The 22,982-nt window shown below is 38.6% G+C and overlaps 1 protein-coding gene across 19 annotated transcripts in view; it reads right to left on the reverse strand.

Annotated features, from left to right (window-relative positions):
• Positions 1 to 3,310: 3,310 nt before the first annotated feature.
• The window catches only part of LOC122789306 (calcium/calmodulin-dependent protein kinase type II subunit gamma), a 2,351,533-nt gene continuing 2,331,861 nt past the window's right edge, over positions 3,311 to 22,982 (reverse strand). For all 19 annotated transcript variants that reach the window (XM_044056632.1, XM_044056627.1, XM_044056637.1 and 16 more), the window contains one exon: positions 3,311 to 5,751. The gene's annotated coding sequence lies outside the window, so the exon portion shown is untranslated. The remainder of the gene's footprint in view (positions 5,752 to 22,982) is intronic.

A 22,982-nucleotide genomic window follows, 5' to 3' on the forward strand; every position in this document is an offset into this window, starting at 1 on the left:
AATTGTTTATGAGAATTGATAACAGCACACTTTTACATATTTAGTTTAAGCCTATTTTAGTACATCGAGTTTACTAGGAAGACTTCATTTTGGAGTATTTGGGTCTCAAAAAGTGATTTAACAACCACTACACCTCCGTACAGAGATACGGCATATGAAGGAAGCCTCGAAGTAAAAATGCATAAACTTTGTGAGAGAAACTGATACAATGCATTATAAAGGGGGCAAGAGGGTGGCAGAATTCTAAGGAGGTGGACAGAAGAGTAGATAGGCATGGATGACACCCTGAAGGAAATACTTAAGCTAAACATCAGGAGAGATTGCTTCAGAGAGGGAGTGGTGGTGCAGTGAACTGCATACGGGCATGTACAGTAGTGCTCTATGAACACTTGAACACATTATTAACAGGAGGATAGTAAAGGAAGAAGAAATAAAAAAAGCACTTGGGTAGGTGTTTTTTGAGCAAATGCCTTTAAAATGCTTTCTTCCTTTAGAGATCCACATACTTTTGCACCAAACAAATATACAAATTCATCACACTGGCCTTTTAAATTGAGAACAGATGCTCAAGTTATAGTGAACGCTAATCCACCTGAATTATGACCTTCAGATGGGCTCCTTACTACTTTAAAACTAGTGTAACTGAAATCTTTTTCTAGAAGCAGAGTCTCTACTAGCCAACTATAATCCTAGGGTTTTTTCTAGTACTGACCCTGTATTGTACCACACTGAACATAGAGCAAGCTCTGCTGGAACCACAGCTTCTCAGTAATGGGAACCAAGCTCCGGCACTCCTTCCTTTCTACTTTAAAAAAGCTAGTCTCTTGGACTTTCAAATTTAACTTAGGGATACAATTTCTCAAACAATCAAATGCAGGTGCTTTAACTAGAGTAGCATAACTCAGATCCTCATTCACACAATCATGTGTAAAGGTACTGCATTCAGGTCCAAGGAAGTCATAGTGTCACTTTTTCTGCCCTTATCAGACTCATCACTGAGTATAATGCCCCTTTTGCATGTACCAGAACAGATATATGCAGCAGTTGGAATGCCCACTAAAGTTCCTTACCAAGGGAATCCAAGATATAAACACATTGTCTTATATGGATCCCCTTAAAACCCTATCTCTATATTCCATCTCCTACAGGTTACTGACAGATGATCTATGTTTGGCATACAAGGCATCTTCAAATCCCACTCTGATGAACCATTTCGACATCTGCAAAATATACAGCATCAGAACCACTAGATCCAAGCATTTAAATTTTGCTTATGATACTAATAAGATAGGTTGGTGAGAAAGATATGCATTTCAGAGATCCCCATCCATGTGAAGCAGAGTCCATCCTTAATCCAATTTATGTGCAATGTTAACAAAAGGATGAGAGGTCAGAAATTCACCCCAGGTCTGGCCACCATGTCTCTGGTAGTTTCATGGATAGATGCTAGGCATGCTGCCTTTGCAAGTCATTTTAAGCCTAGCCAGTTTACCTTTTTGTGCTGAAAATATTCTATCCCATTTTGTTATAGACTAGCCTTACCCATCCCATAAATGATAATTATATATTACCCCTAATGAGAATAACTGATCATACCACAGAAAATTTAAGGGGACCCTTACATGAGATAATGCATTTAGGGGCTGTCTCTGTCCATTAGTATTATAGGGAAGAGCCCTGGGGTATATTTTCTGTTTCCCATCGATACATCTACATTGTGTTTGAATAAGGACAGGGATGAAGGACATTGTTTAGGCATTGTATCCTTTTAGTACGGTATCTCTGCGGGCATTCTATTTGTTGCATGTGTATGGATAGATACATGCCAAAATGGGAATAATATTCAAAGGCTGGAGTAATGATGGCTGAGTAAAGGAGGGGGGGAGCAATGGCATCCCTAGATCTAGACACCATCCTTTAGTTTATAAGCTGTGCAATATAGAATAACTTTCTCACAATAGACACATATTGGTCAAAAGTTAGATCACTGTTCCAAATCCTGAACAATTGGAATAGACCGAGGTACACAGTAATACCCAAACCAATATCCCCTTCCACATAACCTCTAGAAACTTCCTAACATACTCCCTCCTCATAAATGCCCATGATACATATGGATATGACTGAGCTGGGTTGCAAAGCTAGGCTTATAAAGGCTCTGGAAGTCATTAGCCTAGTATGCACCTATTAACCTATGAACTACATATCCATTCCTCACAGCCCCCAAGTGCTCCAACTAGCTTTTTTGTTATTAAACATATTCATTATTACACACAATAAAATCATGTCAGCTGAAATGGTTAAGCAAAGCTGTTAAAGGTGTTGTGTTAATGACGATGTTCAGTTTTATATTGTTTCATTTTCTGAATTGTACTATTTTCAGCTGTATTTTGAGTATTACTCCCAGGCATTGTCTGAAACTGGTCCAAGTGGATCAGTACATTACTCTGTAAATCAAATTCAAATAAATAAATGAATACATACATAAATTACTATCTAAACCCCTGCTTCACTATGACTGTCTACATAATTTTAAGAAGATTGCACCAAGATTGGCTAAACTCATGTTTGCGTACAGTAAATGAATGCAGCTGGTCCAGCAGTGAAATTAAAAGATAAAAGATGAATTTATTGTAGTGTCTCAGACATCCTCATTATAAGGAAGATGCATCAATTATTTGAACGTCTACAACTCCTGCCTAAACTAGTCATATTTCAGTGTGTTTGAAGTGTCAAGTGTGCAATAACATTCTGTTACATGGCACTGCAGGTGGACTATCATGTTTTCTATATTCCATAGATGGAATTCATGACATATACTTACAGAAGTTTGTACGAAGAATAATTAATCACCACAAATTCTTATTAGGACTTCCACTGCATGCCTTGATGCACAACAGTTTGTCTTTACTATATAAAAAAAAAACACTTTTTGGGCACAAATTCTCTTCTGGATTGAGAGTTTCAGATTTTCACATGACTGTTTTTACCCTCAAAACAATGTTGCACTAAGCAATTATTGATAATCTTCTAAAAGACAAGCACAAGCTTATGTATATATCAGCAGTACCTCAAAAAATGAAACAAAGAACAAAATTTATGTTCAGACGGTATCATTTTATATTCAAAGGCATCAGCAAATCAATCTCGTCATCTCTCTTTCCTTCACAATTTCAGAATAGGAGCCAACATTTATATTTTTTCAAGAGTTTTTTTTTTTTTTTTCAGTTTTATTTTTGCATTACATGGAAGAGCAAAGGTTCAGCTAAAAATGGCAGTACTATAACATACACAAAAACGTACGATATTGCACTGTTGAAATGTTATTTTATTAAACACTTTCAGATCAAGTCCCATTGTAACAAAGCTATGAAGAATTACCAACATTCATAACAAACAAACACTGGGTAAGATTTTTTTTTTCAAGTCCTAAGATAACATCATGCAAAAGTCCAGCGTCAAATGCTTTTTTTGTCTTTTGTTGTTTAAAACGTGTGTTTATTAAATAATAGCCCCATAAGATAAACAGTAACAATGCAATAATTTTTGAATGCGTACATGATTGGTAACATGTCCTTATCATACCAAGCTAAAAATTCCTCATTAAATTAAATCAGCAAACATTCCTCATTTTGAAGACTGAGGTTTTCTTCAACCCGTCTGAATGATGCAATTACCAAATACATATGTTTTATTATATCAAGTAAACACAGACAGTAAAAATATCAACCTTTAAGAAGACATGCATAAGCCCAGAATAACTGCATATTCTTTTTGCTCTTGTTTTACACATGTGGCCGTGATGAGATACTTGAGTGACAAGTTTTTGTTTTCCTTCTAGCCTGCTTAGTGTTGCTTTGAGTGTAACTCACTCAATTTAGTGTTTTTTTCACATCCCTTCTATTGTTATTTCATGAGCAACATTCTCAATACAACAGATAACTTTAGATGTACAATATAGTTAAACAGCACAATGCAATTCAATCTTTATAAACCAAATAATAACACTCATTTATGACGCTTACCTGATTTTATAGGCTGAATTTCTACTCAGTTTCAGTGCAATGTAAATTTAATTATGGGAGGAGGAGACTTTTTTTCCCCAAATAATGTCACAAACTTCCCTCCTATTTTTTTTAACAAAGTTGTTGGTAAGTTACACATTTTATTAATTTAACAAGAGGTGGTTCTGAGAATAGAAAAAAAAAACACATGGGAGGCAATGTGTAACTTGTTATAGATCTGTTAATTTAAAAAATCTTAAGTACAGTGACTCTGAAGGCGCTAGAAGGTGCCTGAACACAAATCTGTGGACAGAAGCCAGTGATATTCAGTCTTCAGGTATGCACCATTTTACAAGTAATTTTTCTGGTTTTTGTTTCCACCACCTCTAGGAAACAGAAGCTGTTTTTGAAGTCAAGCCCACATGCCTTTGCTAATCGGGTCTTTTGTTACTCAAAGCAATTACTGATCCACAGAAGTGTACAACAATGCTTGTTTAGATGCATAACAAAAGGAAGGACGGATTTGCTGGAACCGTAACACCTTCCCCCCAAATATTCACTGAATCAAATCTATACCCTCGGTCTTTTAAATCATTCCAACTTTAAAATAAAATCTAAGCTATTTTATCAGCAGACATCAATAAAAGAAGGACAGACTAATTGCTCTGTTAGCGTGCATGTGTACAGCATGTATTTACTATTCCTAAAGGGATTGCAGCCTTACTTTTACATATTTATATATCATATATATAATATATATAGATGTTAAGGAAACAAATTAATACTAGAAGTCAGTGAGGAGAATAATGTTTTATACACTTCTGGGAAGCTTAGCACCAGCCAATCAGATGTACTTGGGGCTCTGATGCATTTTTTAACAGTCATCTGCTAAGCCTCAGGCAATCTGTATTTCCACAACTTCAGATACCTTATAATCATGACGGCTTCAGTGTTCACCATCCCCTAAGCAGTCTCAACAGTAGCTACACCACTTAAGAAAGCTGTGTAGTTGTAAACCTCTTATTACATCATTTGTTTCCGGTTAACTCTGGGATATAACACCAGCAGTTAAGTGGCCAGTATCCTCCTGAAAAGCCTACAGCAGTAACAGCTGATCATAAAAACTCTTAAAACTTGCGATGAATGCTCAGCTGTGACTTATATGTTACATGTCCGGTTTCCCAATGTACCTATTACATTACACTAATTTTACAGCTCTGTTTTAATGCAGTACAATGTTCAACCTTCTTGACTGAAAGAGAGATTGACAGAGTTCGAGAGACAGAAAAAAAGAGAGGAAAAAGAAAGCACCACTTCAGTATTTGACCTCTTGTTCTTTTAATATACAGTTCTTGATTTTAAATCTTCAGACAGTCTGGTGCTTCTTATGTTTAAGTATTCATTCATCTGTCAATATTTTTAAGTGGCAATAACTGCTGTTGCACAAAAGCAAATTAGATTTTTTTTCTGGTTTCCAGGTTTTCAAACTGTAGCCACTTCTTGTCCTTTCTTGCGTAATTTTTTTTCAACACCTTCATACAGCAGAAACAGACACGATGGATCCATAGAAAACAACATAGAGGAGGCAGCCACCAAAAACATCAGACGCATGCAGGGTTTCGTGCATGGCCGCTGCCGTTTTTTTAATTTTTTAAATTTTAAACTTCAAGACGTCACTTTCACTGATTCTCGGCGCTCTGGTGGCGCTGGATGAGAAGAAGATTCTCCCGCTTTAACATCTCCCAAGCTGAAAGCAGGAAGGATCCACAAAGAAGGCAAGTAAAAGCAGAACAAGAACAAAACAAGAAAATAATTAGATAACTCTTTTGTAAAACTTTCTCTTCTTTTCTTGCATTAGAATAGTCTTCATACAAAGTCACAGAATTAGCAAATAAGGCATTTAAGTGATTACTGCTTCCTTCTTAAAAGCTAAAATGTCAACTCAGAGCAATAATCCAAATCACTAGGAGCACTGTTTTCACTTTATTCTCAACCATTTTAGCATCTGACATCTACTGATGAGCAAGGATCGTTATTTTACTTCAAGCTTAAAATCGTACTCTTCTTGATGTTAACCTTAATGGACCAGTTTACTCATGATTTGTAGTAAATGGAATTTACTTCAATCTTACTTTTTTTGTAAAGAACAGTAGATATGAACTTTGCCTAAAAGTATACTTAAAACAATTTCTAATATGGCACCATGTTTACCATCTGCTGCAGAATTTCAGAATGCAGACTGTTGTGCCAAATTTAATAAAACGATCCTATTTAAAAAATGCAGTTTGCAGTTGTACAATAACTTATCCTAGCAATAAAGAAAGAAAACATTTAAGAATGTATCCGTGACAAAAGTGGACTCCATGTTAAGCAGCATGAAAACTTATCCACGAGTGGCCATAAAGCTAAGGGTTGAAAAATAAAAGAAAGTAAAAGGAATGCCCGTGGCACAGTCCATTTCTCTCTCTTCTTTTGGCTTTTTTCCCAGTTAGGGGTCGCCACAGCGGATCACTGTCTGCTCATGATTGGCAGTGGAGTTTTACGGTCTTGAGTTTCCAGCCCGGTGCCCAACCTTTCACAGAAGGCACACACACACAAGCACTCACACCTAGGGCCAATTTAGAGTGTCCAATCCACCTACAGCATGTCTTTGGGATGTGGGAGGAAACCGGAGCACCCGGAGGAAACCCACACGTCCACAGGGAGGACATGCAGACTCCACACAGAAGGCACCCCAGCCGAGGATCAAACCAGAGAACCTCTTGCTGTAAGGCGGCAACGCTAACCGCTGCACCACAGTGGCCGCTTACTACTGGTAAGTTGTAAATATAAGTTAAAGGGGAGGGAAGGACAGCAGGGCAGAAATTTGAATCAAAGATTACATTTTGAAGCCATCCATACATCTCACATTTCTTAAATGTTCTGCAATATTCTTACTAACTAAGGGAATCAGTATAACTGCAGAAAATGCTAGTGCAACCTGCCGTTTTTACTTTATTTTCCAAACAAAGGAAATCTTTTCTAACAGTTTCTGTTAGGAGGCTCTTTTTCTCTCTTCTTGCTTTTAATATTTTATATATGAAGGACACAGTTGTCATTTGCCTTGGGTTACATGATTCCGCTATTGCACACTGATGACTCTTAACAAGTGTGAAAATTTAAACCACATGTATACCTGGTTGTCTAGATCCAGATCTCTGAAAATACACCAAGACAGCCTTTGACACCATGCAATTTGCACTTAGAACTCGCAGAAATTCTCAAACCTTTTTCCTAGCAACCACCTTCTACTTTTTCTTGGTGAGACTGAATTCATTTTTTTTTTTTTTTGCAGTCCCTCCCTCCTATATGCACGCGCACGCACACACACACACACACACACACACACACACACACACACACACACACACACACACACACACAGTAAGACAGACTGAGTCATGCCATCTGGCACAGGCACATATCTGGATCTGTTGACCAAATCACAGATCTGGCATGGCTAAACCTATGGCAAACCACATAAAAGTACTCTCTATAAGCTGTGTTAAGAGTCTCTTTCCAGCTTTTTCCTCAATACTAGACTCAAACAACTACGGCCACATTTTCCACTGTTTGGTCCACCAAGGTAGAATGGAATGTTGACTCTGCCACTCGTACCACTTCACAATGGGAGTATACTCCCACTCAAAGTTAAGTGTCATAGAAATGCAACATGGAAATAGCAACATTCCACTCCAGTGCCTGAATGTCACTCTTGTCAAGTGTTACACAGCTCCATGTGACTTGCAGTGAGTCAGCGTACTTTCACAGCAGTTGTGGGTTCCTAGTTTTGCTGACTGCACTGTTGCACATTACTGGCCACACTTCTGAAAATCCTACTTAAGTGCATCTGTACTCACATAAGGAGAAGGACCTCAGTTTAGGAAAATGCCAGATGGTTGAGAGGGAGCAGAGAGAAGGCCATGCAGCTTTGTCTTGTTGTACCAAAGTCAGTGTCATCTTAGGATACAGGACAACCTAGGGAATTACAGTTTGCTGTATTAAGCCTTAAACACAGTTAATTGAAAATGTATTTTACATCTGTGTTTTCAAACAAAATCGATGGGAACTTGCTGCTGTGCCCCCCCCCCCGACCACCACCATCATGCATTCTCACAACCTAATATTACTTGTTCTAAAACTGATGCATCTTGAAGGAAAACAAATCCCATTTGTGATTATCTTGGGAATGGAAAGACTGTTCGCAATAGAACAACACTTTCCCAAATTCAGGTAACTGTGCTTGACAAAAGTATCTTTCAAATGAGCTTTTCAGCACACTGTTTAAAACTCAATATATTTAAGAATACGACATGAAAGCAGAGACTTTACATTGTTACAAAAATTTGCATTTCATGGATTTATAATAACGGCATTACATAAGGTAATCGTAACAAATGGATGGCATATATTTACATGACTGATGTAAATGGCCTTACAGGTAAAGACAAAAAGCAGAGAGAACTGAATTACCTTAAGCAGTGTGGGGTGCAAATAGCCTTGTTGCAAAAGATTCATTTGCATAGACGTTATCATGTGACTTTGACAAAGAAAGATTTCAGGATGAACATTCAGCAGAGGATCAGTGACAAAGGAAAAAGGGACTAATAATACTGATTGCGACAAGGGCTTCTATAGTGACAGAGGGGGAAAAAAACAACAATGGCAGATTTGTGGTAGTAAGGGTTTACTGGCAGGGAGGAGGTGTAGGATTATGTAACCTTTTTGGCCCACACACCCTATGGCCTACATTAGATGTCCCACGTTTGTATACTGGCCGGTTGTTCAGGTAGCTAAAAAGAGGATAACCCAAAGGTTATGAACACTGCAACATGAGAATAGAAGGACATCTCTATTAAATAGCTCAGAAGAATTTTGGGAGAAATAATACACTTTAAATAAGGATTACTATTTATGGGTGGGGACTGAAACTTGCTTTGCAATGGTGAAGATGTATTGGGGGACTGGAAGGGAAAATATAATAAAAGAGGAGAGAATTTTAAAGATCGTATAAGAAGATTTGGTACGGAAGATATGAACAAAGTAGCTGGAATGCAGACAGAAGCTCCATACTGATAAATAACAAGACTATCTTAGATCAAAATTATATTTCACAGAAGCTTTGAGCTCAATCCAATAACAATACAGACCACACACTGATAAAAACCAAGAAAATGATAAAGGGGAATGATGTAAAACATAGACAGTGGTGTCTTCCTACTTATCTACTAAAAATGTGGAATTTAAGGAATGGGTAGTGGATGTAACTTGGAGGTTATTAAGAAAGACAGAAATTACTTCAGATGACATAGTTAGTTGGCAGAGTTTAAAACATGGTAGAGATAAGCGAGAGACATAGGGAAAAGGAGTAATACAAATTATTTAGGTTTGATAATGGTTAAAATATTTTGTAAGAAAGGGAATCTCGTAGAACAAAAACAGGAACAACTGCAGGGTGGTAAATGGAAAAATAAGTGAGCATTTGGATAATATGCATGAGTTTAGAAGGCTTGCTGTTAAGCAACTATTTTGATAATTCTAGACACACAGAAAAGGCAAGAGACTACAGAAAAAGTTATAGCCAAACTTAGGAAGCCTATGACAAGAAAAATAACTAAACATCCTATACAGGCATTAGAGATGTTTTGGAAATTTTATGAAAATGTGTATAAAGCAGAGGAATTGGGAATCAAGAAAAGGCACAAACAGAAATATTTATGGAAGAATTGATTGAACACAAGTTAGAAGAGGATAATGCTTGACAATAGGTAAGACCGGAAGAGATGAAATAAAAATGGTAATGTATAATCAATTAACAGGGAAGTAGCCATGAACAGGTGGCATTTTAGAGTAGGGCAATTGTAGCCTTTGCATTCCCGGATAGAAAAAGAGAGATAATAAGAGGGATTTGTGCAATAATTAAGGTGAGAAGGTTCCTCTCTAATAAGCTGCATCTGAATACAGGAACCAGGCAGGGACGACCTGTTCCCCCACTGTTATTTGATATATATATATATATATATATATATATATGTATGTGTGTGTGTGTGTGTGTGTATATATATATATATATATATATATATATATATAGCTATCTATATTGTGTGTATGGATCCCTATCTATTGACAGAGTTTTCAGAAACTTGAAATTCATATCTGCGAGATGATATGACTGAATTTCTGAAAACCTGAAGCTTCTGAATGGAGATTGTGGTGCAATGAGGATTGGGGAATTTACTGTTTTCCTCAATGTAGTGTGATCTCAGAGCTGGGATATATAATTATCAGGGAGTGTGGGGGCGCAGCACATGGGGGGTGCAGGGATGCTTGTCCCCTGCAAAACTGTAAAAAAAAGATAGATTTTTGTGTTTTTTTTTTAAATGTTAAGAGTTTTCACAAAATTGATCATAAGGTCTCACCGATATGAATTTCGAGTTTCTGAAAACTTGATCACTGACATAGATACATATAAAGATATACACACACATACACATATATATATATACACACACACACACACATATACACATAGATATATGTGTAGCTTTAGGCAAAGAAAATAAAATATTTACAAATTCAAGGATATAACTTGTATGGCACTCAAAAGGTTATCTTTATTTCCAGATGGCATTTTCTGTGCTTAACAAATCCAGAATGGGATATTTCTAATTTTGCTGAACATTCTGTGGCAGTCTAATTTATCTTCAGTTGTTGTTGTTCTTCTTTCAGCTTTTCCCGATTAGGGGTCGCCACAGTGGAACTCCGGTCCGCTAATGATTAACAGTCGATTTTTACGGTGCCGAGGTGCCAGCCCGATGCCCAAGCTTCAACGAAGGCACACCCATTCACGCATGTCTTTTGAACGCCACTCGACCGAGGGGAGGACATGCAGACTCCACACAGAAGGCGCTCCAGCCGAGAATCAAACAGGAAAACCTCTTGCTGTGAGGCGACAATGCTACCGCTGCACCACCGCGGCAGTCTGAACTGCAAATTAGAGACTGTTTCCTTCTAGAAATTGCTAACAGTACAGGCAAATAGAAAGGGATGGAGGGTGCTAACTGAAAGAGCAACTCTGGTAGAGTGGTAGAGTTTTTCGTTGAGTGCAGGACAGAAGCTGCTGTTAAGAAAGAAAGAATTAGCAGCTCACTTACAAATTTGCATGACAATTAAAAGAATAAATTAGAGAAGGTTAGAAAAGATTGGGAAAAGGAAAATGGAAAGCCAATTTAAAAAGGACAATGGGAGGAAATTCATATGGCCTCCAAGTATCTAAGCCAGAAGATTTAGTAGTTTTGCATGGAGGTGTTTGAATGCACGCTTTTATACTCCAAGTACACTTCAGAGGATTTTCTCTCAGGTAGATAGCAAATGCCAGAGGTGAAGGGGAAGAGAAAGAGAACTGAGAACATATTTTTGGAAATGTTAACAAGTTTGTACATTACACAAATTCTCTACAAAGTACCCCGACAGAAATGTTGGAGGAACAAATGGTTTTAACTAAGAAAATTATTTTTTTCAGCTGGGATATAGGATCAGAATTGCTTAGATATGGTAATGTCTTAGAAATGAAATGTTATTGGCTGACAACAAATCAATTACTAGAAAGGAGAAATCAAAATTTAAACCAGCTGTAACAGAAGTACTGCATATCGTAAACAAGATAAAAGAACTGTAGGGATCTTCAGAAAAAGGAAAGAGCAATTTCATGGGAATAAATGGAATTTGTGGGAATGACATATGCAGAATAAGGTTCAGGAGAAGAAGTGAGGTTTAAGGAAAGGCAAGAATTGAGCAACTTCTGTAATGTTAAGGTGCATGACAACAACAAAAGAAACTTACTACAAAATTTATTTTTTATTAATGTATGTATACCCATGTTACTGATTACAATGCAATGATTTAATAAAGATGTTTAAAAAAGATTTACATGACTGATCATCAACACAGGATATCCTAATGTGAACATAGGTGCCATGACACTTACCACCTTAAGGGAGTTTTGTCTCCTATACTTTACCAATAAGGTTAGAAAGAGCTTTTTTGAAATGATAGTCCATTTGCCACTGGAACATTGCCTCGTCTTACACCTTTCCTATTAAAACCAATTGACCTCTGTTGATTGGGTTAACTATTTATTTAACATTTGTTTACCGGGAAAGTCAGACTGGACACAGTGCCATTTTCAGCGAAGGCCCGGGGAGAAAAACTCCAACAATATGAAAAACAAACAAACATTATACCACAAGAAAATTAGAGAGTACAGGTCAACAATCAAAGTACACATTGCAAATATAAATATCTAAAAGGGATGACACCTTAGCAATTTTAACAAAATTTGTACATCAGAGAGTATATGGTATTATACAAACTAGACTAGCATATATATTAGAAAGCACAGTATGATATTTTTGAGGAAGACTTGAAATGATTTGAGGTAAAAGAGTAAGTATATATAGGGAACCAAGAAGATGTAATAGGATAGTACTGTTAGCTATCCAATGTTTTGTATTGCGAGTTGGTTTGGACTGTATGTTTATGCTGCTTTTCATATTAATAGTTTGTGTATTATTTATCCTTATTTGCTTACCTGCAAGTACTCGTTACAAACTTATCTGACTTTGGCTGAGGTCACGGATGAAAATGGTTGGCTTGGGTCAAGTATAATCACCAGTTAATACAGAAGTGGATAAATAAAATGCATAATCCAGGAAGGCCTGCAATACAGTTCCATAAATCAGTCCGCTAATGAAATGGTTCCAAACGTTGGTTAAAAAAATCCAACACAGGAAGCATCAGTAAACAACTCTCTTAAGTATGAGAAAATATTACAAACTAGAATTTTACAATAACTTGCCCACAAAAGAACTTCCAGAAAAGCCCTTGTAGGTGTAAAGATGCAATGCTCATCTTTATGATTTACAACTAATTCAATATTATTAGATGACTGTATATTTATGGATGTTTCATGTCCTCTTACTCCTGTTATTTAAGGTCTTCCTAAGATTCATAAGAATCTTCGTTCACCTCCAATGAGACCAACTGTTTCAGGCTCTGGCTGAGTTGCACAGTTTATGCCAGTATTTCTGGAACATGCTTTAAAACAGACTTTGGCTTTTATCCACAGTTTTATTAAAGACACTCAACATTTTGTCACTCAACTTTACTCATGGCAATCTAATTTATTGTAAGGATTAGTTCCAGTTAATTTTGATGAGTTTATTTTTGCGACATTAGATGTAAACTTTTTATTTACTGTCATTCTGAATGAATATGGGATAGACGCTGTTAGGCAACATTTCTGCAGATTTACTAATAAACTTAGTTTTGAGGTTGAAACTATATGTTCACTTTTAGATTTAGTCTTGTGCAATATAATGTGTTTTTGTTTAATTAGTAGTACTATTATCAGGTAAAGGGAGTTGCGATGGGCACGGACATTTCAAATATGTATGCTAATATAGTGTTGTGTGTATGGGAGGAAGAATATACCTTTTCACAATATTAGTGCATATTATAATTATGCTAAGTTCTATAAATGTATTGTTGAGGATGTTTTTTTGATTTGGCATGGTGGTTTAGAAACACAAACAATTTTTCAGCTATTTGAATTCTAGTACTACTTTTCTAAACTTTAAACCTTCCTTCTCTAGTTCTGACATAAATTTTTGGATATTAATATTTTTATTCGGGAGAATAGCATAGGAACTAAGATTTACAGAAAGGAAGTACAAACATTAAGATACTTATGTAGTAAGAACATGCATGCCACCCATATTTACAAAGACATTATCCGTAGCCAATTTATAAGAGCAAGCAAACTGAACACCGATACAAAACAGCATTCTAAACAGATTAATAAGGTGTTCTGAATTTTGCGAAAGGTGCTACAATTTACAGATGTTAAATGATAACAAAAAAAAGTTGCAGATAAGAGAAATGATGTAGCTAAACCATACTTTTCTGAACTGGATAATGTTGGAATGTCAGAGAATTCATCTAGTCTCCCAGTTTAGGCTAAGGTTTTTTTGTTGTGTCTTTCGGCTAGGGGTCACCACAGCAGAACTCCGGTCCACTAATGATTGGCAGTAGATTTTTACGTGCCGAGTTGCCGGCCCTGATGCACAACTGTACGCCCATTCACGCATGTCTCCACACAGAAGACGCTCTAGCTGAGAATCGAACAGGACGTCTTACTGTGAGGCGACAACGCTACTGCAGCACCACTACCGCAGTCCAGTTTAGGCTAAGGTACTGTTTAAAAATATAATACACGCACTAGTAAGATTAAAAGCATTATTAAACAAAATTGGCCTATGCTATGTTCATCTGATAACGCGAAGGAAACTGTAGGGTAATGTCCAAATTTTGTGTATAAAGTGGGTAAAATTTAAGACAACTTTGCTTTAAAGATTTGGAGATACAGCCTAAGTATAAGATAGTAACTACGTTTACTGTTCAATGCTATGAGGGTCAGTTTTGTAAATATATAAAGAACAATGAGTTTTATACATCCTGTTACTAAAAAAATTTGTTTTCAGACTTTTGCCACACGTAAGACAAAGAATGTTGTTTATTTGGCTACATGTGAGAAATGTCCCTCATTTTATGTTGGCAAGACCAAGAGAATGTTGAAGGAACGAATAATTGAACGTCTGTCTGATATACATAGAAAAACTGAAAGCAATGCCTTAGCTAAACAGGTCATGAATATGCAAGGTACACATAGTTTTAAATTTAGTGATATTAAAACTATTGAAAATAATTTTTTGGGGGTAGGAGATATCATCTTAAATACTGAGAATGTAGAGTACAAGTGGATTAATTTTCATGCAGACGCATATCCAGGACTCAATGACAAAGTGAGTATAAAGCGTACTCTTAAGAAGAGATCTCTGTGTATGAAGAGGTCATTGTATAATTGTATTAATTGATTATAGGTTCATAGGTAGGCACTAGGCTATTGGCCCAAGGGCCTACGTAAGCCTAGCCAGCAAGGTTCCATAGCTTACGCCACCCAAGAAAGTTATTTTCCTGTGCCACTATCCAGCAGAGACACAGAAGTGATCCCTGAGGTGTATTTCCTATTTCCCATCCACTCATCAAGATTTTTCTTGAAGAGTGCTAATGAAGAACTTTGCTTGACATAGATGGGTAGCTTGTTCCAGAGTACAGGAAGTCTCTGGGACAGGAAACTATCCCTCCAGCATGTCCTGTTTATTGTGGTGACAAAGTTTAGGTCCCTAGAGCGTGCAGCTCGGAGGTACTGGGATTTCTTTAGGTGTAGCATGTCCAACAGCTCTGGGTTTGACATAGCTTTATATGTTAGGCAGAGATCACCTCGGAGTAGGCGATATGCTACGGAGTAAAGCTGGAGTTTTTTGAGGCGGTCAGTGTAGGGCATTTGTTTGAGGCCAGTAATCCTCTTTGTGAGATACTTCTGTGGCCTTTCCAGCTGCTGCAGATGTCTTGTGAGGTACATTCCAAAATGGGCATTGTACTCTATAATGGGTCTAATGAGTAACGAGTAGAGGGGAACAATGACCTCTTTTTTCTGGATGAGAACCCTTTTACGATGAGGTGTGCCACATAGAAGGACTTCCTGACTACTGTGGCGATGTGACTATCAAAGGAGAGACTACTGTCCACCTGGGTCCCAAGGTCTCTTATCACGCATTCAGTGTTAAGTAGATTTCTGCCTATGTGGTAGTTCATGGGTACAGAGGTTTTACCAAAGGAGATGACACTGCACGTTTTGGCATTGAGCTTGAGGCCATGGCTCTGACACCAGGCATCTATCTCATTGAGGCCCTTATGTAGGATGTCCACATCATTTGTGGACTTGACTATGGCTCCTAGTTTGCAGTCATCTGCAAACTTCATTAGCCAGAGGCCTTCTGTGTTAGCCTGTACTTCAGAGAAGTAGATAACAAACAGGAGATTGATTAATTTATTATGGCTGTGTTCTGATTGGTTGGCATGTTTTTTTGTGACGTACAAAAGAAAGTATGTGCATCATTGATGTATTAAGCACTGAAAAAGAGTTTTATCTCGAAAGCTTTGATGTATTAAACCTGTTTTTTACATTTTACATTGCTTGTTTTTAAGTTCCTTTTGCTTTATTTTTGTTGGAACTCTTGCTGGGTGGTGTCCAGTCGTTCTTTTTGTGCTTTGATTCAGTTCCCCATGCAGCTTTTATTGATATCTTGAGTAAGGCAAACATGAATACCTATCTTGCAAGATGGGTAATAAATTGGTTATTATACCATGATCCCCCCAAAACGTGCACGCTGATTGGCCAGCGTGCCCGTTGTAAATCGAGTTATACTAATGGAAAAAGGTCCGGTCGCCCGGACTTTTCCATTAGTATAACTCTTTTAACATGTCTCGCTATGTTAAATGGGTTTAACATGGCGAGACAGCTTTAAAATAAGCAACGGAGATCTCCGTTGCTTATTTTAAAGCTGTCTCGCTATGTTAAACCCATTTAACATAGCGAGGCAGTGTTTAAAAAAAAAGCAACGGAGAAAGCAAGATCTCCGTTGCTTTTTTTAGTGTCTCGCTATGTTAAATGAGTTTAACATAGCGAGACAGTTTTAAAATAAGCAACGGAGATGTCCGTTGCTTATTTTAAAACTGTCTCGCTATGTTAAACTCATTTAACATAGCGAGACACTAAAAAAAGCAACGGAGATCTTGCTTTCTCCGTTGCTTTTGCCCACAGCTCTGATGTACTGCGCAGGCGCGCAGTACATCAGAACTGCCGCGGATGCCAAGACATCTGCGGAAGGGCAGTAAACAGGCATTATACTATGCCATTATTTAAGAAAAGTAATAGTTTCTTTTCTTAAATAATGTCATAATATAATAACACGCCTGGGTGTGGGTAATGCTAAATTACCACGGTTGGCTTTGTTTGGTCCCTCGGGCTTTGCCCTCGGGACCAAACCACGCCAACCGTGGGTAAATTTAGCATTACCCACACCCAGGCGTGGGTTATTGCTATATTAGACAGAAAGCAGTTAGAATTAGAGACAAATGTTCTAGCTCAAATGTTTTGGTAAAGGTATACCACAAGGATATTCACTGGAGTCTGGGATCCATTACTATTTTAGTCTACTAATGTGAAAATGTCCAACCTCATATCATGTATATCTCAGCACATTTGCTGATCGTATAAATGTTGGCAGCATTGTCACTAACTTAGTGGATCACTAACATCTTTAAAATATACTGACAGTTTAACCAAGTGGGTAAAATAAATGCATGTTTTTGCAGTTTGGAGTCAACAGAATAATTATACTCATGCTTTGGATAATTATTTTCATTCTTCACCAAATCAAGTATAGGATTTGGATATGATAGCAGAGTCTTCCCTAACATTTGATGTACATAATAATACTGTTAGGAAGTACTATGGCCTTATTACGAATATTCTTTGTAGTTTGTCTACCAGGAACAGAATTGCTCTGGTTAATTATTAAATACAACTGGTATGCTACTGATTATTGAATACAGTGGCTCCTCTTGTGTTTTAGGTATCTCTCAGCATAAGAGGCTACCACATTTACAAAAAGAGGTTATAAAGCTGGTAGCTGGATGTAATCAACCATCTTATGTTAAGAGACTTAAAGTACCTTCTTATTAAATTGCATATAATATCTAATTTATGGTTGGGTTATAAATGGGTATGTGATGACATCTTGGCTGCTATGCTGGGCATTGCTTTTTTGGGGGATCATAACACTAATATCAAGAATAAAAATACTTATGTCAAACCACCTATTGTTAGATCTAAGTTAAAGGCAACCTTTCTTTTTCAATATGGAGCTGGTAGGTTATGGAATTCTTTGCAAAAATCTACATGATGTGCCAATGACCTGTCATCTTTTAAGGCACTTGTGGAATTATGGTTTAAAAATATTCTTTTTCTATCAAGGACTCAAATAAAGCAAACTCTTAAATGGTTTGTAAAGATCCTGAGTTTGGTAATTATTTCATTAAATCATTAATAATATAATTGACTTTGCAATCATTTAACCTCTGGGCAAATGAGAAGTAGGAACTGATACATTTTCTTTTATCATCTTATACTTGAGGTTGAATGCTGTTTGATCTAACTGCTTTCATGCAATTCATCTCTAGTATAACAAGTAATTCCCCTTGCATATCCTCCAGTTCCATGCACCAGATAAGAAAGAAAAGGTTATAAAAGACAAAAGCAATACTAGTAGTAATACCTTACACAATGTGAGGTTATAATGCCAAGAATAAAGGAGTCTTGAAAGAAAAAAGATCTAAATATGATAACACGAGCACTTTTTTAACAGATAATACAGCTAGAAGAGAGACCCAAATGGTTAACATTTGGTCCCTCAAATTATCTATGCTGTGATCCCATTTATTTTCACAAGGAGTAATATATAATTATTGACAATGAGATGGACAAGGCCAGTCTAACACCAAACAGGATAGGTTAAGTCAAGCACCACAAGGAAAGGTGGTTTAAAATGGCCAGCAAGGGCAGCTAGCCTACTACTTGCTTTATCTATGAACCTATGTCTGCATATCCCAAAAGGTAAGACATGATGTAAGGCAAAGACAGCAAGAACAAAGACTTAATAGCATGAGGTAGGCCAGGATTTTCAGTAGCACAGCCGAAGATAAATATGCTTTGCTTCTAACATCTGTATCAAGACTACAACACTTGGTAAAGCTACCAAATGACTGAAGACCAGAGAACACTAGCGAATAACACCTTTCTGAGACAAATAAGGAAAGCAGACACATCCACTAGTGGAATGTTCAAATAATGAACTGTAAAGAAGGTTTCCTGTTTTCCTGTGGTAGAAAATAATGCATTTAACTAAACTAGACAGTAATCCAACCAAGAAAATGGGTCACCACTAATTCCCTTATGAAAACAGGGCAACTGGGTGGGCTTATTGTGCAAGGTCCTTCATCTCAAAGTCTCAAAGCTAGCAGGCCAGTTGGAGAAGACATGAAGGCTGTGCAGAAGCCTCCCACCTCACAATCATACATTCTTCCTCTCTGGGGAAAATCACAGATGAGGACCAATTTATTCATCCATTTCCACTTATCCAAGGCTTTCCAGAAAAAAGGTATGGGAGTCTCTGTCTTCAGAGAGCAGGAAAGAATCTGACAGAAATTCTAAATCTAGTGCAGAAAGAGATGACGGCCTGCTCTTCCACAAGCAGACAGCAAAAGTAATTCTGATTGCAAAGGAAAAAAGGTGAAGGGATGTTTTCCTACTGCTGGCCCTACCAGTCCTACCATGTAAGGTTAATAACTGAATATAGGATGAAGAAAACAGAAACAGTAAAGGCTGCAGTGGCTTTTTGTGGATGCTACTGGAATTAGTATATGAGCCTAACGTTCAAGTTTACACTGAATGAAACAAACAATGGAGTCTGAGGTTCGGGAGCCTGAACCGTCTTAGTCACTGAAGAACAAAACGGAGAGACAACCTGCTGCCTGTAGCCTATGTCACCAAGACACAGACAACCCTCCCCTCCTACCACCAAACACTAATACATGCAAGAGATGCAATTATACAGCCAAACTGGAGGCAAAGCTCTCTCAACCTAAGACTGGAACTGACAGTCAAGAGAAGAAGGAAAATACTTGCAACACACCACCAGTCTTGCATAGACCTACTAAACCAACACCGGCAAATAACACACATAAATACACAAAAACATACTCGGAGACACTAAATAAAAACCTGCAAAAGCAACAGAGACCTCCATAGCAGACACCCAAGCAACCTGCACACCCCATCACAAACCATGAAACACATACTTCACATAATCAGTGTGCCACGCAATCACAGCCCTTAAGGCAAAATAACATACCCAACACACTAGTAATAGGCGACTCTATATTCAGGCACACTGATGTCCCACTAACTAGGCTGGACAAGGAGAAGGTTACGGTTAGCTGCCTGTCAGGCGCCAGGATCCGCCACATAACACAAGCACTCAGGTCACTCCAGAACAAGTGCAAATACGACTCTGTCATTGTCCATGTTGGTGTGAATGACCTGAGACGTACCTCCCTGGACTACATGAAAAGAGATATGGAAGAGCTCTCTGATCATGTAGCCCAGGCCTGTATGACCCTGACCCTGAGTAGCATCATGCCCTCACCAAGAATGATGCCACAGTATAAAGAAAAAATGATCAATTTCAACAACTGGCTAAGTTTCTGGTGTCATTCAAAGGGCATCCAGTATCTGTCCACCTGGGATGACATGCTCGATAAGCCACGTTGCTTCACAAGAGATGGCTTGTACCAGTCACCCTTAGGCTTTTAAATACTGACCAAGGCTTTTGCTGCCCCCATACTGCCTTTTTTAGGCAAGGCTCAAAAGACAAACCCACCACCGTAAATAGCACAAGTAACCAAAAACTGAGGGTAATGCTACTAAACGCCAGAAGTTTAAACCTCAAAATGCATGCACTTCGAGGCACTCCTCAGTATGGAGAACATCGGTATCTGTGCAGTAACAGAAACCTAGTTTAAGGCTCCAGAGAGCACCCCAGCACTACCAGGCTACAACTCATATCATATTTTTCGGTCACAGAACCTGGACCGAAACACAAAACATGGGGGTGTATCCATATTCATCAAGGATACCCACACCTCCAGGTTAGTGGCACAACACAATGCCTCAGAGAGCATCAATGTGCAACTAACAATGGACAAAACTGCAATTCAAATTGTAGCTTGCTACAGATCACCCACCATGACCCAGAACCCCCAGTCCGCATTTCTGGAGGCACTGGAAAATATGAAGGTCCTACCAAATGCCCTAATACTGGGTGATTTCAATTACCCAAACATTAACTGGGAGAACTACTCAAGTACTAACTCCCTTGCCCAACGCTTCCTAGAATTTATAAACTCGAACGCCCTGGATCAACTGGTCAACACCCCCACCAAAGGTGACAACATACTGGACCTGGTCATCACCAATATGGACAACCGGTGTTCTACACCGGAGGTGAAACCCTCGCTGTTTAGATCAGACCATAGTCTAATCACTCTGGATATCCACATTATGCCCCCACCCCCAATCAAGGAAACCACCATGAAAAACTTTTCAAAAGCAAACTTCATGTTACTTAAGACTGAGGTGGAAAGGTTCACAGCCCCTATGCTAAAGGACAATGCTGTCCCTTACAGTGGCACTCTGAGCACCTGCAGGAATGCATGGATCGTGCTATCTCAAGCAAAACCAAGACTCACTCCTTCAAGAAAAGGAAACCAGTCTGGTGGACCCCTGCCATAAACAAGCTATATAATAGAAGGAGGAAACTAGTACAGAAGAGAGTAAAATCCCAAGAAGAAAAGACAACCCTGATCAGTATCAGCAAGAAACTATGATACCTCATAAAATCATCCAAGGTGAGCTTCGAAAGAAAAATTGCCAAGGACTCAAAAGATAACCACAAAGCGTTTTTTATCTATGTCAAGAACCTAAGTAGAAACTCTCAGATCTGCTCTGAGTTAGTGCAGGCTACGTACCCACAGAGTGGTGCACAGCAACAGTTATCCCACTTCACAAAGGTGGAGCCACAACGGACTCTGGGAACTATCACCCTGTAAGCCTGACTAGCCAGGTCTGCAAGGCTATGGAGCGCATCATCATGGAATTCATTAACAGAGACATGGGAACCTTCAAACATTGGACCCTACCCAGTTTGTCTTTGTTAAGGGCAGATCATGCCTCCTAAACCTGGTGGACTTCTTTGAGACAGTTACCAAGGCTTTAGACAAGGGAAAGGAGGTCCATACAACCTACCTAGACCTCGCAAAGGCTTTCAACACCATTCCCCATTCTGGTATTATAGACAAGCTCACCAGCCTGAACATAAACCCCTATGTCAGGAGACGGGTTGCCAATTGGCTCACAGATAGAACCCACACGGTGAGAGTTGCAGGCTCTAGGTCAGACTCTAAACCAGTTACAAGTGGTGTCTCCCAGGGCTCAGTCCTGGGACCCCCTCCTGTTCGGTACATAATTCTCAGAGGTACAGGCAAGCACAGGAGGACTATGGCTGACCAAGTTTGCAGACAACTGCAAACCGGGGGCCATAACTGATTATCCAGCTGATACAGACATTCTCCAGAAGGGTCTCTCTGAGACGGGTACCTGGTGTCAAAATCATGGTCTCAAGCTAAATGCCAAAAAGTGCATAGTCATCCCCTTTGGAAAAAACAAAGTACCCATGAACTACCACATCCGTGGTAGTCCCCTAAATACAGAAAATGTAATAAGGGATCTGGGGACCCAAGTAGATAGTAATCTCTCCTTTGATAATCATATTGCCAAGGTGGTTAGAAAATCCTTCTATGTGGCCCACCTAATCACAAAAGGGTTTGCATCTAGAATAAAAAGAGGTTATTGTGCCCCTCTACTCATCACTCATCAGACCCATCATAGAGTACAACGCCCCATTTGGGATGTACCTTACAAGACACCTGCAACAGCTGGAAAGACCACAGAAGTACCTCACCAAGAGGATTACTAGCCTCAAACATATGCCCTATGCAGCCCGACTGAAGAAACTCCAGCTGTATTCGGTTGCATACCGCTTACTCAGAGGTGATCTCTGCCTGACATACAAGGCCATGTCCAACCCAGAACTGATGGAAATGCTCCACTTAGAAAAAAAACAAATCCCCCAAGAGCCACACGGTCTAGGGATCTAAACCTCACCACAACGATAAGTAGGACGTGCTGGAGGGATAGATTCCTGTCCCAGAGACTCCCCATGCTTTGGAACAGGATTCCAATCTACATTAGGCAGAGCCCCTCACTACTACTCTTCAAGAGAAACCTTGATGAGTGGATGGGAAACAGAAAATTTACCCCGGGGAATCACTGCAGTGGCTCTGCTGGACAGAGGCACA

The sequence above is a fragment of the Protopterus annectens genome, chromosome 14.part0 (assembly GCF_019279795.1).
Source record: "Protopterus annectens isolate FY-2018-M chromosome 14.part0, PAN1.0, whole genome shotgun sequence".
Classification (NCBI taxonomy): domain Eukaryota; kingdom Metazoa; phylum Chordata; order Ceratodontiformes; family Protopteridae; genus Protopterus; species Protopterus annectens.